The sequence below is a fragment of the Lacerta agilis genome, chromosome 11, assembly GCF_009819535.1.
Source record: "Lacerta agilis isolate rLacAgi1 chromosome 11, rLacAgi1.pri, whole genome shotgun sequence".
Classification (NCBI taxonomy): domain Eukaryota; kingdom Metazoa; phylum Chordata; class Lepidosauria; order Squamata; family Lacertidae; genus Lacerta; species Lacerta agilis.
The window spans coordinates 44,518,650-44,531,351 of record NC_046322.1 but is presented as its reverse complement, the minus strand read 5'-3'; the positions used below and the strand labels follow the sequence as shown (position 1 = coordinate 44,531,351).

General features: G+C 42.4%; 1 protein-coding gene across 2 annotated transcripts in view; it reads left to right on the top strand.

Moving 5' to 3' along the window:
• DTWD2 (DTW domain containing 2) overlaps positions 1 to 12,702 on the top strand; it is an 85,917-nt gene that overhangs the window by 5,349 nt on the left and 67,866 nt on the right. The window lies entirely within an intron of this gene.

The following is a 12,702-nucleotide window of genomic DNA, read 5'->3' as shown; positions in this document are numbered from 1 at the left end:
ATGTATGGTGGTTTTTTTTGGGGGGGGGTGGTCTCTGGCTACAGGGTGGGCAACTTTAAAAATCTTTAAAAGAGTTTGCACACCATTTTTCTGGGTTCCTCTCACCCCTCCCTGCATGGCGGGAGTGGGGGACCCTGTTGCAACAGTTTAATAAAGATCATGTTTAGTAGCTGCTTTGCTTCTCCATATTCTCTGGTTGGCCTGTTATTTTCTCCTACCAATACAGAACCTACCGTGTTTCTCCTAAAATAAGACACCGTCTTATATTTTTTTCGCTCAACAAAACACAGTATGGCTTATTTTCAGGGGATGTCTTATTTTAACCGTGTCGCATCGGTACGCTGCATAGCCACGCCTCTCCAGGCTGTTTTAATGGGAGGTACCACGTCACTATGGCTTATTTTTGGGGTATGGCTTATTTTTGGGGAACGGCTTATATTTCGCAAATGCATAGAAATCCTGCTATGGCTTATTTTATGGCTATGTCTTATTTTAGGAGAAACAGGGTACATAAGGACTCTATACAGGCTCTTGGATACTCCATAAGGGATAAAGGAGCAGTTTTTTCCCCCCTTAGAACAATTATATTCACTGAAAAGATGACCTATTTTTGAACAACCTATTTTTTGCCTTTCACCACATTTCACATATTGTGGTAGTGGAAAAAGAGAACACCCCCCCCCAATTGTCCACTTACGAAGTGTATTAATATTTCCCCAAGAACATTCCATTTAATGAGAAATTTGAAAAAACCACAAAAAAACCCACTGTTCCCAAGATTTGTATTAATGAGCCTTTGAATCATAGACTGGAGGTATCTTTTTAAACATGTTGGAAAATGGTAAAATGTTTTTTCTCTATAAATATACACTCTTATAATTGGTGAAAGGCTTTTGTAGTATAGTTTGTAAACCCTTACAAAAAACAACAACACCGACAGCAAAATAAAGTCAATGCATGATAAATCTATTGATATCATTGGAACAATTATATTTGCTTTTGCATCCTGGAAAAATACATATTTGATTGACATATACGTTGATCATTATCTGGCTGTAATAACCCTAGTAAAGGTAAGTCGCCACTTGCCATTCTTTAGGCAAAAATGTCTGTCTTCATCAGCATTTACATCCTGCTTGATATCTCTTTAATCTTAATTGCTTCTGCCAAGTCCTCAAAGTTTAAACAAAGATTCTGGCTGCAGGCTGTGCGTATAAGACATCTAGCCAACTGCAGGAATGAATTGTTGCCTGAGACAAATGTGATAAGGCCTTCAAAATACTGAAAGAGAAATGTTCAAGAGGCTTTTGTTTAAAGCAGCAAACAGTGTAAAATACTTGCTATTATTCTTGCCCTGCCACAAAGATATGTCTTAAGTATCGGATGATTTTTTTTCAATGGAATATAGTGAATAGTTTTCAAGAGGAAATAGGCTTTTGGATAATCCCCTTGCTGCTGCTCTCACAATCAGTTTTGGTACTTTTCTGTATTGGCTGCTTTTTTCTTTGTTTTGGAAATTCTTGGCAATATTCTCGGATTTGCAGAGTAGGGATTTGCAGTGACAGAAAAGGGAGCAGTGAACCAAATGTATTTTCTCTGCAGGTACCACTTGTAGAGAAATATTAGAGCAGGTAGACCTGCGGCAACACACCTGTTCTAAAATGGAGATCTCTCTCCCATGAAGGATCCACAGGGAATAGCAATGAGAGGCTCCTGCATCCCGATTGACAGTGTTCTAGAATCTGGCTTTGACAAAGTTTTTTGGGTGTGGCTGCATCTCTAAAGGTACTCAGGGGGCAGTATTCAAATAATTGCACTTGTGGTTAAATAGCTGCTTGCAAAATGGGACTTTGCCCGCTCGCCTCCTCCTCTGTGTCCCCTAACCCTCCAGGGCAGAACAAAAAATAAATAAAAATAAAAAAAATCCTTCCAGTAGCACCTTAGAGACCAACTAAGTTTGTTCTTGGTATGAGCTTTCGTGTGCATGCACACTTCAGGGCAGGTTTGGGACAGCAAGGGTGGAGGAGAGGGGTCAAAGTCCCACTGCTTCGAAGCCTCGAAGTATATGTTAAAGATAGACAATATGTTAAGGAGTTTAACAATAAAGAGTAGAGTGTTTTGAAAACTGATGTATGATACCAATATTTTTATTGTAAACACCAAATTACACATGTATTGACAATTTCTGATAAAAACGTGATATTAACAATGTGTCTCTTACGTGAATTGTGTATTAGTTCATGCTTATCAAAATAAATAAAAAGTGTTGCTGACACACACACATCCCCAATGACAAGAAATTCTGTTTTGGCGCCCACAATCCAGTTCCCAGGAGCCATTTGGCTCCTAGCTTTTCTATCACAGTTTCTAACACTTATGAGGAGATGCGGTTTTTAAGGCATTGAGGTCCTGAGCTGTGTACAGCTTTATAGGTCAGCACCAGCACTTTGAATTGGGCCCAGAAACTAATTGGCAGCCAGTGACACACACACACAAGCCAGATTCCCAATGTGGAATGAGAATGCATGGCAATTGTTGTTGTTGTTGTTCAGTCGTTCAGTCGTGTCTGACTCTTCGTGACCCCATGGACCTGAGCACTCCAGGCACACCTATCCTCCACTGCCTCCCGTAGTTTGGCCAAACTCATGTTAGTAGCTTCAAGAACACTGTCCAACCATCTCATCCTCTGTCGTCCCCTTCTCCTTGTGCCCTCCATCTTTCCCAACATCAGGGTCTTTTCTAGGGAGTCTTCTCTTCTCATGAGGTGGCCAAAGTACTGGAGCCTCAACTTCAGGATCTGTCCTTCCAGTGAGCACTCAGGGCTGATTTCTTTAAGGATGGATAAGTCTGATCTTTTTGCAGTCCATGGGACTCTCAAGAGTCTCCTCCAGCACCATAATTCAAAAGCATCAATTCCTCAGCGATCAGTCTTCTTGGCAATTAGTCACACTAAAATTAGCCATCCCAAATTAATGTATGTAAAAGAGAGAGAGAAACACAAGTTCACAATGTGAGGCACACAAAGTAGTTGCGTGGCTCTTTGGGTTCAGAAACTCAGTTTTCTACTTACTGTAAGGCAGAAAGCAAGCGGGAGAAGACTTCAAACAAAGACACTACGCGAATAGGATTGAGCGATATATCAATATTATCCAACACCGGTTTTAAGTACACATCATGATAATTGTTTCATAATATTTGAGCTGGCGATATATGGTGAATCACAATGTGTGTAAGGGCTAGGCTAGGCAATATCTGGTTTTCAACATTGTGATAACTCACCAGCTAGACTGATATATGGTGAGTCCAGCCAGTGGTAATATAGTAACATCTTTATTCATGGCAGCAAGCAACTAAAAAGACACACAAAACCCCAGCCCTGTTGTAAGAATTTTAAGGTATTTTATTTATATATAATAATTGTTATTAATGTACCAAAACAAATAAGGCCACATGTCTGAAAACCAGCACAGGAAGACAGGCCTCACTCCCAACTGACCAAGTATTTCTTTGTCTCAGGAACAAAGGGGGGGGGGTTGCCCCTCCAGCTACTCGGCAGCCCTCTGCCTGAGTGATAATCTCTGGCATCCTGATATCTGAGTGTCAGAAAAAAAGGTGTGATTAACTTGGCTGGGATATAGGGAAATGTAAATATCTTTTGTTTCACTTGATGGGTTTTTGGTGGAGGGCAAGAGGCATGGGGGCAGGGTCCAAGATGCTCAGATCATTGCTACCAGACCCTCCCAATTTGTGATGTAATTCTAATGTATGGAGGGGTGGTCTTCAGCTGGAGGGGGGCAATTTCAAAAATCTATATAGGAGCTTGTGTACCTTTGTTTGAGGTCTTTTTGCTTGCAAAACACCCAGCTGCAGCAGTTCTAATAAAGGGCTACCGCCTTGCTTTGGGAGATTTTGTATTGTCTCTATTTATTCATAAGTGCTCCTGAGAGGAGGGGAGCCCTACTAAGGCTCTCCCCCAGGTTCGTGGACTCCCTTCTGGGGTTGAACCTAATTTTTATAACACTACCCAAACCAGGTGAAGCTAATTAAAAGCAATCACTACCTCCCTTAACTAATTCCTGGCTGCTCTGCTACTGTGCTGTGCCTGCAAATTCAATACACAACATAAACATTGTAGTGTTATCACAGCTAAACATTGTAATCTACCGCAATGTCTGAAATAAGGATGGAACTATACAGAGGTGAACAGGGCAATGACCTGGCAACTGCTGCTACTTAGGAGTCGAAAATGAATAAATGACAACATTATCAATCATCACACACTCAGTTTTATCAGCTGCTTCTGCTTCTGTCACCTAGTAGGCCTGCTGGTAGTCCGGCAGTCGCAGATTATTTGTATTCACTATGACTCATCACTGTATTTTGGATTGTCCTGAATAACAACATTTGGTAGCCAAGCCCAAAACCAAAAGTCTTGACTGGATGCATATTGGCTTGCCTGCTGATGAAAGTTGACCGTGAGATGATTGATAATCATCATTTATCAATTTTAGACCCTTAAGTAGTAGCAGTTGCCAGGACATTGTCCTCTGTGTAGTTCCTTCCTTATTTCAGATATCATGATTTATCGATATATTGCGATGTTTAGCTGGTGATATATTGCAATACTGAAAACCAGTTATTGCCCAGCCCTATATGCGAACAGGAAGAAGTCTCAGTGGTCTTTCCTTGGTGCTTTGTAGATTTAAAGGGATAAGCATGCTCTCCATTGCAGGCTAATAAAAATACATAAGCAAGGTAGATACTGTGTGTATGTACTTTTGTGACAGGCTTTTATTCTCTTTAAATAATTACCCTGAACACTTAGAGTGATATGGACAGCTCTTTGTGGTTCTCAAGAACAGAAATCAATAGAGTAAATAAATAGAGATGAGTGTCCTTTAAAGCTTCATTGAGCAAGTGATCGTCTCAATCCTTCTCCACATCTTTTCATTTTGACGTGCTTGCAAAGTAAATCTATATAAAGCTTTCTTCATAAATCATTATAGGCAAGGTGGGTGGGTGATCCAAAATACACAGATAACAATTAAAGAGGCTTAACAAAACAAAACAGGAAAAAAACTCCCACAAGCTTCTGTCTTCCTTAAAGCATAAAAGTACTCTGCAAGAAAGTATTTGACAGAGATGCTGTGAAATAGCAATGCTTTGTTGTTGTCTAGATTGTTGCCAAGGGACCAGAAATCACACTGAGTCTTCTCCATCCAAGCACTCGTTGCAAAACATATTTACCTAATTGTTTCTCACTTCAGAGAGATAATCATTTTATTTGGCAGTCTTGGATTTTAATATTGCTTTTCAGTGAACTTTTCTGAAGTTTGACTCATAAAGGGCATACCTTTGGAAAGCAAGCTGTCTTGTTAGCTTTCTTAATAGAACAGCAGGTTAATTATACACTTCGGTAGCTCAGGTCTTTATAGGATGATGAAAGTAGCTGTATGTTTAAAGCCAGATGTGCACTTTCTGCTAAAGGACATAATTCTCCGTGCATTTTAAAGCCCCATTTCAAACACTTAGGTTCTCGCGGTGAAGACATGTGAAGGCGCCTTCTTTTATTGCATACGGTATATGACATTCTTCATGGCAAATGCATGTAGCTGCCTGCATCCAGACCCAGACAAGGGACATAATCTTGGCTCTCTGTACTGAATAGTGGATGTGCTAAATGGTTGTCTTACCTTGGTAATGGACTGGATGAGAGCCGTCAAATTGAAGCTCAATGCAGATAAGAATGAGGCACTGTTAGTGGGCAGTTCCGTAGACTGGTTGGCTGGAGGTTGCCTGCTCTTAATGGGGTTACACTCCCTCTGAAGGAGCGGGTACACAGCTTGGGGGTCCTCCTGGATCTTTTGCTGTCATTTGACGCTCAGGTGGCCTTAGTGGCATGTAGTGCTCACTAGAAGGACAGATCCTGAAGTTGAGGCTCCAGTACTTTGGCCACCTCATGAGAAGAGAAGACTCCCTAGAAAAGACCCTGATGTTGGGAAAGATGGAGGGCACAAGGAGAAGGGGACGACAGAGGATGAGATGGTTGGACAGTGTTCTCGAAGCTACTAACATGAGTTTGGCCAAACTGTGAGAGGCAGTGAAGGATATGCATGTGTGGCGTGCTCTGGTCCATGGGGTCACGAAGAGTCGGACATGACTGAACGACTGAACAACAAAAGTGCCTTCCATCAGCTTCGGCTGGTGGCCCAGCTGTGCTCCTGTCTGGACAGGGATAGCCTAACTTCTGCGTTCTATTCTCTGGTAACCTCTAGGTTAGAATACTGCAATGCATTCTATACGGGGCTGCCTCTGAAGACGGTCTGGAAGCTTTAGCTGGTGCAGAATTCAGTGGCCAGGTTGCTCACTGGGGCAAGATGGTTTGAGCATATTACACCGATCCTGGTCCTACTGTACTGGCTGCACTGGGCCCAATTCAAATTTCTGGTTTTGATCTATACATCCTCAAATGGCTCTGAACCGCAATACCTCAAGGACAACTTCTCCCCTAATGAACTGATCCTGACTGGTATGATCATCATCTGAGGGTCTTCTTCATGTGCTTCCTCAATGAGAGACCCGGATGGCAGCAACACAATTAACAGTGGCTTTTCTGCAGTGGCTCCCCGTTTGTGGAATGCCTACCCTAGGGAGGTTCATCTGGCACCTTCATTCCATACCTTTAGGCACCAGGCGAAAGTTTCTTTATATTCAGCCATTTGGCAGATTAAACATTATATGGCCAGTGTGGTGTAGTGGTTAAGAGCGGCAGACTCGTTATCTGGGGAACCGGGTTCGCGTCTCCACTCCTCCACATGCAGCTGCTGGGTGACCTTGGGCTAGTCACACTTCTCTGAAGTCTCTCAGCCCCACTCACCTCACAGAGTGTTTGTTGTGGGGGAGGAAGGGAAAGGAGAATGTTAGCCGCTTTGAGACTCCTTCGGGTAGTGAAAAGCGGGATATCAAATCCAAACTCTTCTTCTTCTTCTTCTTCTTCTAAATGTGTTTGTGGGAGCCGGTTAGTTGTTGTTATTGTTGTTGTTGTTATTATTATTAGTAGTATTATTATTTCTTTTGTGCTTTCATTTTGTATTTTTATGTTGTGAACTGCACTGTGGTCTTTGGATGAAGGACAGCATACTAATTAAATTACTACTACTACTACTATTACTAATATTAATAGTAGCAGCAGAGCAATTTGTTCTCAGCTACCTGGTGTTCATAATACACTTGTTAACATGAAGTGAGGAGTTCCAAAAATATACATGTAATAATAATATTCTGGGCGGCTTCCAACAAAATATTTAAAAATAAAATAAAACATGCTAATCCTTAAGGAAAGTGGTAAGATCAAACTATATTTATACCACAGCTTTCTTGTGGTTGAAATTTAAAAATAAATAAATAAAAGATTCTGGGTGACAATAGATCAGTTTTCAAACAGCAAATTATAAAAAAGTAGTTTTACCCTGGGCTGAGCCACATAAAGTCTAAACCATGAATAAACGAATAAATTTAAAAAAAAAAAAAACATGGTTTAGTGTTGCGCATGCAAGCTTCTGGGAGCCTGTGCAAACCCTTGGATTCAAGCAATCCCCTCTCCTGCTCTTACACAGCCAGGAGGCGTAAACCTCTCTCCCCGATTTCTGGCTTGTCATTATGTACAAACCAGGAATTGTGGTTTACAATGAACTCTAATAAACTGCAAAAGCAAGTCAGCTTAAAACTGTGGGTTATGAGCCTGTTTCATTTAACACACTGGAGTTTATTTTAAACCATGATTCCTGATTCACATGTAATGAAAAGCCAGGAATCTGAGAAAGTGAAACTGAATCCTCCTTTATTTCTTCTCCCAGCCAGGCAGCAGGACGTTAGCGGAGAGGAGCAGAGGACTTGAGTCTGAGGTTTCACTTGGATTTGCAGAGGTTTTGTGCACATCAAGTTAAATCATGGTTTAGTGTTGCATGCAAACTGGGCCATTGTCGCCTCCTTCTCTGGTCCCTCGTCTAATACATCTGTTAGTTGTCTGGCACAAGGCTGTATTCGGTCATCATCAGACATTTTGAATGGGTAAAAATAGATGAAGAGGCCATTTTTTTATCTCGATTCCAGACACAAATTTAGTGCATGAGATACCGGTATGTGGAGCTTCCAAACTTGCTTTGCGAGTTCAGGGCGTCATACTTGCACTGGATCAATCTGATGTGGCAAATATGTGTCTTTAGCCTTTCTTATCCTATTCCCTTCAAGTATCATAAAATTTACACACCGCTTGTGTTAGGTTGTGGGTGGACACAGCAGATGACACAGTGATTTCCAAACAGCTCTTGTTTACTCTCAGGCTGGAACAGAAGTGAGCTGAAGGGCTCCGCAACCTGCTTATATAGAACTCAGCTACAAAGCAACAGTAACAACTTTCTGTAGTTACCCAATCCCTGAACGTCAGTTTACAATCCTTCATTTGCATATGCGGACCTGAGTGAAAACTGCAGCAGAATGAACTATATACACACACCCCTAGTGGCCTAGGGTGAGAACTTCTATACATAACAGCTTGATTGTAAACAAACAAACAAAACTCTCAAAGCTGTTTACAAAAGATAAAACAGTATAATCAAGGGAAATCCACAACCCTAAATTAAAACACACAATGCTTTAACAGATTAAAATCCCCTCAACTTTCAAAACTCCTGGGTAGGTTTGTCTACAGAGGAATGTTTTTAGCAGGCACTGAAAAAGAATACAATGAAGGCACCTGCTTGATATCAATAGGCAGGGAGTTCCAAAGTAAGTGTCAGTTCTACCACACTAAATGGTCAAGTTCTTTCAAATGCAGAATGGGTGCTGTGTGGCACCTGTAGTATTGCCAATTCCACCCATCGAAGTGGTCAAGTGGGCACTTGTGGGGTAAGGCGATTTCGTAGATAAACTGGTCTCAAGTTGTGGTCCTGTGGTGCAAACCACTGAGCCTCTTGGGCTTGCCGATCAGAAGGTTGGCGGTTCGAATCCTTGCGACGGGGTGAGCTCCCATTGCTCTGTACCTGCTCCTGCCAACCTAGCAGTTCGAAACTCCACCACTGCAAGTAGATAAATAGGTACCGCTGTGGAGGGAAGGTAAACGGCATTGCGGCGCACTCTGGTTTCCATCAGGGTGTCCCGTTTCACCAGAAGCGGTTTAGTCATGCTGGCCACATGACCTGGAAAGCTGTCTGTGGACAAACGCTGCCTCCCTCGGAGTGAAAGCGAGATGACTGCCGCAACCCCATAGTCACCTTTGACTGGACTTAAGCGTCCAGGGGTCCTTCCCCTTTACGTTTTTATACTAATAGTAACACCTTGAACTTGGCCCAGTAGCAAATTGCCAATGTGTGCAGATTTATGAGCACAGCTGTTATCTGCCAACAAGGCTGGATAGCTCAGTCCATAGAGCATGCGTCGCTTAATCTTAGGGTTGTGGGTTCGACTGGACAAAATATTCCTACATTGCAGGGGGGTTGACTAGATGATCCTCGTGGTCCCTACCATTATATGATTCTGTATGATTCTAAGGCCTCACTTCTGTCAGCCATCATGCTGCAGCATTCTGCACTAACTGCAGCTTCTCGATCAGGCGTATTGCAATAATCCAGTCTTTAAGTAACCAGTACATGAACTTCTGTGGCAAGGCTTTCCTGGACTAGGGATGGTCAGAGCTATGGTTTTGTACTGATTGTGGTTTGCATCTTCTCTAAGGCCTATTCTTTTTGAGCTTGGGCAAAAATTGAGCTAACAGAACATAAAACTAGACTGTAGAGGGCAGTGGTGTATTTCATTATCACATATTTTTCCTGCTTTAAAAATTTGATACCGAAAAATTCTCACTGGCTCTTTAAAACAATTTCCTTATGCCAGTATATGACACAAGAATGCTTAATGCTTCTCTCTTTAATTCATTTTAAAGATATCTCAGCTAATGTAATCCCATTCATTTGACCTACAATATATGCATTCCGTGTTTTATAAACTAGTAGGAAAAATCCATGTAGTAAGTTGTGCAGAGACTGTAAAAGAAAACACAAAGCACATATTTTTAAAAGTATTTCACAGATACTGTTTTTTTTTAAAAAAAACACAACAGATTTTCTGTAATGGACGGAAGGAGGCAGTTTTTGAAAATTCCACCTTTCTCTTGCAGCCCTCTATTCCACCTCTTTTCCTCCCACCAAATGCTGTCACAAGGGTTTCCCCAACCCTTGGATCAGATTTGGGGATGGGGACAAGGGCTGCAGAAGGAAGGGGGAATGATAGAAAATAGGCCTCCCAGCGCCCCTTCATGGAAGCCTCCACAGGATCAAACAGCTTCTATGAATAGGAACCAATGGCTAAAATGTTTTGATTTGAAAGACAGTTTGTTGTTGTTGTTGTTCAGTCGTGTCCGACTCTTCATGACCCAATGGACCAGAGCACGCCAGGCACGGCTATCTTTCACTGCCTCCCGCAGTTTGGCCAAACTCATGCTAGTCGCTTCGAGAACACTGTCCAACCATCTCATCCTCTGTCGTCCCCTTCTCCTTGTGGCCTCCATCTTTCCCAACATCAGGGTCTTTTCTGGGGAGTCTTCTCTTCTCATGAGGTGGCCAAAGTACTGGAGCCTCAACTTCAGGATCTGTCCTTCCAGTGAGCACTTTCTTTAAGGATGGATAAGTTTGATCTTGCTGCAGTCCATGGGACTCTCAAGAGTCTCCTCCAGCACCATAATTCAAGACAGTTAAAATGATCTTTTAATCTACTCCTTGACGATACCTGATGGGTGCCTATTTTTACATGTTTTATTACAAATACTGTGTGTTTTAAATTCTATTTTCCCTCTCTGATTAATTTTTTTTGGGGGGGGGGTTATTGGGTTGTTCTTGTTTTTATTTTGATTATGTATTTTGTGGTTTTTATATTGTGATTTTATCCTGTGAACCGCCCTGAGACCTGCTTTTGCGTGCAGTGGCGGGGAGAAACGAGCAGCATCTCCTCTGCTGCCCGCCACCCGCAAATGCTGCTCGTTCCTCCCCGCCTCTCGCAAAAGCCTGCCTTCGTTCCATAAGATGCACAGACATTTCCCCTTTTTAGGAGAGGGAAAAGTGCGTCTTATGGAGTGAAAAATACGGTACATTAATCTCAGGCATTCTCCTCCGTTTTGCTTTGCATAAATTGTGAGCCAATTTGTAGGATTCAGCAGATAAACAAAAGAGCATCAGCGCTCCATCAGTGGTGTCAGGATCGTGCGGAAGCCTCCCATGAGTAAATGCACTTGCTAGGCTGGCTGGGCGTGAGTGATATTTATTATGTACATACTTACAAGCCGGAGCTCAGTTCTCACGCATCCGATCCATCACTCTCAGTTGCCAGCAGTGCCAGCTTACGGGACCGCCTCCAGCAGAGTAGTCTGGGTAAAGTGACACACCTACGCTGCTCTCATTGCTTCGTCTCCCTTCGCTCCATTGCCGAGGGAACGGCGACTGGCTCTCCGTCCGTTCCTGAGCTGCTGGACGGCTGGCGGTGCTGACCCTCTGCAGCATCAGGGACTGCCTCCTCCACCTGACTGTCTTCCTTTAACCCTTTCTCTTCCCTCTCTCGTTCCTGCCTACTGCTTTCCAGAGCCAGTGTGGTGTAGTGGTTAGACTCGTAATCCGGGGAACCGGGTTCGTATCTCCACTCCTCCACATGCAGCTGCTGGGTGACCTTGGGCTAGTCACACTTTGAAGTCTCTTAGCCCCACTCACCTCACAGAGTGTTTGTTGTGGGGGAGGAAGGGAAAGGAGAATGTTAGCCGCTTTGAGACTCCTTCAGGTAGTTAAAAGCGGGATATCAAATCCAAACTCTTCTTCTTCTTCTTCCTCTTGGTCGCTCCTCTCTCTCCTCTCTGCTTCAAATCCCTTTCTGACTGTCCCGTGACAAGTGGAGATAGTCCGTCTTAATGAGTACCTGTGTATTATATAAATACACAGATGGGCTTCTGTGGAAGAAAGTGGCGTCTTTCACTTGACCCCTAATCCATAGATGACCTACTGGTTTCTAAGTGCCAGGGGTATGGCAGATAGATGGTATCCAGGGATAAGACCACCTCTGGGGTGGTACACTGAGGTTAAAAAAAGAAGTCGATAAAAATGCATAACTTTCATTCTGTAGTTTTCTTTTATGCTAAATACACACCTTTTCCCCTAGCCTGAGATTGATTTCTGATACACACACACACACACGGACCCACTCTTTGCTTTTGACTGTAATTCATTTTAATAGATTTTAAAATAGTTGAAACTTGGGACTCTACAGTGAAGGGCAGCTAAGAAATCTAATAAAGATAATAATTTCAAGTACAGTATAGATAAAATCTAGCACTAAAGATCTATTATTATTCTCCCATAAAGCAAGTAGGTCTATTCTATTGTTAGTTTGCACACATTCAGTATATAATATAATTTCAGAGCATATAAAGACACTGAGCTTTTAATGTGTTACAAGATTTCCAACTACTTAAAATATATGTAAGTTGTCTGCACACATGCTCCAATACTCGTTTTCCAGAAGCTACGCTTCATTTTTCTGGCCCTAGTCTTGTCCCTTTTAATACCAACTTAATATGCAGAAATTAAGCAGCTACAGTGCTTCCAATATTTTATATCTGTTCCAGGAAAGAAACTCCATCAGCCTCATTTCTGCAAGTTCTGCTGA